Source organism: Cicer arietinum, chromosome 5 (assembly GCF_000331145.2).
Source record: "Cicer arietinum cultivar CDC Frontier isolate Library 1 chromosome 5, Cicar.CDCFrontier_v2.0, whole genome shotgun sequence".
Taxonomy (NCBI): Eukaryota; Viridiplantae; Streptophyta; class Magnoliopsida; order Fabales; family Fabaceae; genus Cicer; species Cicer arietinum.
Window position 1 is genome coordinate 60,624,840 of NC_021164.2, and position 4,681 is coordinate 60,629,520.

A 4,681-nucleotide genomic window follows, 5' to 3' on the forward strand; every position below is an offset into this window, starting at 1 on the left:
AGTTATTATTAATTTTAACATTAATTATGAAATTAATGTTGATATTTATTTGAAAATAATTGTTTATTTAGCGAGAAAATTAAAATAGTTTAAATTTTATTTATTGTATAAAAAATTTTACATTGAAATTATTTTTGATGCAAAATATTTTCTTCAAAATCTACCTCTATTCTGCCTCAAACATTTTAATTCCATTGTCTAAACATCTCATAGTTTCCGTGTGATGAGAAGTAAGACAACATCTCCAACACAAGCTATAGAGGAACTGAGAAAAATGAATGAAGAACATCTCAACACAAGCTACAAAGGAAGTGAGAAAAATAAATGTAACACTAATACTATTAAATGACGCTAAACAGATGTTGTCTTCTTGATAACCGAAATTATTCGTCAAACCTTCACACAATAACTTAACAAAATTTATAGAAGCTTGAAGCAAGCAATTATACTTTATATTGTAGTTTAATCTAAACGACTCTTTTGTTATCCACTAATAATAAAGTTTAACCACAAGTATAACTAATTTAAACAATCCATAGTCTCTTCATACGTATTTTAAATACATACATTTACATAATTTTAACCAATTTAATTATATATTAACAATAAAAATCATAATAATAAACTTATTTTTTTAATATATAAACTTATTTGGACTACTTTCAGAACTAAAATAGAAAGTTAATAATTGATAATATTAAATAACCAGCAGATATTGTCTTCTTAATAACCAAAATTATCTCTCAAAACTTTAACTTAAAACTCAAAGAGGTTGGTGGAGGACCGAAGATGGATTTTATGATTCATAATTAATTTTATAGGGTATGGTTATGGTAGTTCACTTTTCTCTCGTTCAAGGCATGGACTCAACACAATAAAAGCATATTCTTTAGCTCCTATACAAGGAACAAATGTAGTAGGTTTGTGGTTTTACACATGGCCTTCCAAAATTTCAATAGCTAAGCCTCCAAAGCCTTTGACCCTATTGTCTTTGAATTGAAATGGTGTGAAAGTGAAACCAACAATGGGGATTAGGTTCGTGGGATCCAAAAATTATGAAATACTTTTTCAGCATTAAATTTTACATCAAATATATTAATTTTTATTGACTTTAATTTTTTTTATATTCAAAAATCAAATGAAGTAGGTTATTAATTTATAAGTATAACGCAAAACAGCGTGTTATTATGTATTTTTTTTCTCCATCTTTTTATTAAGTATAGTTGAAATTTAAAATATTTGATTGTCTTACATTAACTATTATTTTAGAACATCAATAATATATTTATCACTTTTTTTTCTTATGTTACTTTTATTTATTAAAGTTATTGCAAGTATATGATAGATTAATAATAAACTAGAGAACAATGATATTTTAATTTTAGTGACATCATTATAAGCCAGAAAAAAATCACTCATTAAAATAATAATTTTGTGATTATTTATATCAAGAGATAAGATAATCGAGTGGATCTTACTTTAATATGATCATTTCGTTTGGTTGTTAGTCTTCAAACTTTTAATTTTATTTCACTTTGTATGAATTGTATCATTGATCTTATTGTAAATAAAATGCAATGAATTTATTCCCGTAAAAAATCTTAATACAGTACTATGTTGTAGTATTAAATTCCTAAAATAATTGTAGTATTAAAAATGGGTATAATATAATCATTTTCTTAAGTTGTGTGTACTGTTTCTTTAAAATTAATTGCACACTTTTTTGGGTACATAAATGCACACTTTGAAGGGTCGCTTTGGTAAGGGTCGCTTTGGTTAGGTAGATATTTTTTCTTAGTTAGGCTTTATTTATTTATTTTGCAACCAACAAAAAATAGTGAGAACATAAGAAAATGAAGTGGGAAGAAGGAGAGGGGTCGAGAGACAGGCCACTAGGTGGGGACTGGGGGTTGGTTTGGAATTTGGTTTATATATATAAATTAGTTTATCAAATTATGTTTGTTTTTTTTCTTCTTCTTCTTCTAGTGTCCCATAAACTTCACCAAGGGGCAAGCTTGTGGATCTTACATATTAAATTATATTTATTCGTATTTGAGATATATTTTGTCAATAGACTTTAAAAAAAAAAAAAAATTAAAAAGGCAAAAGATAAAAATTACAGAATTTTCAAATAATATTTTAATTCCATATAAAATTTGTTGAAAAAGTTTATATATTTAATTATTATTTATTTTAATTAAAATTAAAAATCAAACAAAGAGAATTTGGATGAATATAAGAGGGACATTTGAAAATTATCAATTACCTTATTTTAAATATATATAATAGATAGATAACATATTTTCTTCTCTCCTTTTTTGGTGTTTCATTGTCGTTTTCTTTTTCTAATTTTCCCTTTTTTATCTTTTCTATCCTTTTTTTTAACATTTTGAGTCAAAAAATTTTATTTTCTAAATATCTCTATGGAATTTGAAAATTGTAGAAGTAAAATATTTTATTTTTATTATATATAAAAGTTGTTCAAAAGTTGTTTAGTTATTCGAATAATTTTATTTACTTTTTTGTATTTTAAGAAAATTCAAATTTGACTATCGACTAAAATAATTTTTAATCAAAAAAGATTTATCTCTAACAGAACTTTTAATATAATCTTAATTTTTTGAAATTAAAAAAAGACTTTCTAAGTTCATAAGAATAAATTTATAATATAAAATTATTATAATTTTATTTATTGATTCATTGTTTAAAAAATAAATTGACTCTTTAATATATTTTTAATGAAAAAGGTTTTATTCACAAATACATAACAAGAACCTCTTAAGTTAAAAAAAAAAATATTTAATTTGTTAAACCATTTAACTTTTTATAGGAACCAATTTCAAGATAGATAAACATCGAATAATTTTACTCTTCCAAATGTTAGTAGATAAAAAGATGTTAGTACTATTTCATTGTAACATTTTCCTAAAAAATATTTAGTTTCATGTTAAAAACAAATTGGTACAAAAAGAGGGATATGTTTAAAAATATTACCATAAAAATTATTTTTATGTACATTGCATGTGTAAAAGATTTAGTTGGAATTAAAAAGAAAATATGGAGAGTCCATAATAACTCAATTGATAATTTTAAGATAATAATATATAAAAATTAAAGTATACGAGTTTAATTACTATATTATTTATAAAAAAAATGCGTAGAAAAAAGAGGAATATAGTAGAATATTCTTCATATACAAAATTTATTCTGAAAAAAACTGCAACAACCTGAGTGTGACAGCTCTTTTTGGTTTTTTGTCCAAAAAAATATCCTCGGAGGCTGTTCTATGCATAAATATGTTTCTTTTTGACACAAGAACGTAACCAATTAGTCCTAAAAAAAAAGGATATTTTAGTTTTCAAATAAAACTCGTTAGATCGATTAGTCCATGACAAAAAGAGGATTTTTTTAGTCTTTAACCAAAATAAATTGAGAATTTTTTATTAATTTTTTAAATCAGTTTTTATTTGGTTTTTATTTGTAATTAAATTATGTAACAAAATCATCATAGAAAATAATAAAATTATAATTTGAAAGCAAAAACATAAAAACAAAAAACAAAAATAAAAAGGACAATAAAATATACTTCAAATAAAAATTGTTTGGTTACATATAATTTTTTGAATTAAATCTAATAGATTGACTTATTTATCATAAAATAGATACCTTTTAAAATAAGTAATTTGTTTTAAAAACAGAAATAATACATTGGTAATAGTTAGTAGCAGTCAACCACCAAAGTTACATTGTCATCGCTAGAAAATCTAAAGGAGTTCCACCACGACTCACGAGTCAACTCTATTATTTAATTAATAATAAATAATAATATTTAATTTATTACTTTTATTTTAAAAATAGTATAAAAATACTTTTTTTATAAAACATACTTTTTTTAAAAAAAAAATGTCTTTTTTCAGTAAAATAAATACAATTTTTCAATATAACTAATAAAATTATTTTTAGAAATTACTATTTTTTTAAAAAAACTGACTTTTTTAAATAATATCAAAAAGAATCTTTTAAGATAAAAATAAATAAATAAAACAATTTTTCTATGAAAAGAAAATATATTATATTTAAATATTATTATTTTTAGAAATAATAAGAAATATTATAATTAATTTATTAAAATGGTCAAAAGAAATTAATTAGATGGATTAGATAGATACCCATCTATTAAAAATATGATAATAGATGAATCGAGTAATTTTTATTTTTAATGGGTTGAATTAATTTATACAACTTTAAGTGAATTGTAAATAAACTAATTGATTTATACAACTTTAAGTGAATTGTAAATAAACTAATTGATTGTTTTGATCCATCCATTACCGTTCAAATTCAAATTCATTTAATCTATTTATTTTGACACATTTGTTTTTGTTGAAGGTTGCTTAAGAACTTAAGACACTTACCTACAATCTTGATAGTGATTAGGGATGGGAATATGTCACCTCAAGTAAAGTTTTAAAAGGTCGTTTGACATACAATTAATTTTTTAGGCTTACGGCTTATCATATGCTTTTTTTTTTTTTGGTCTGACTTTTTTAAATGTCTGGTCTGACCTGAAAGCCTATTTAAAAGTCTTATTCATATTAAAATATTTAAATACTATACTCATACCACATGATGTTATCTACATACCAATATATATATATATATATATATATATATATATATA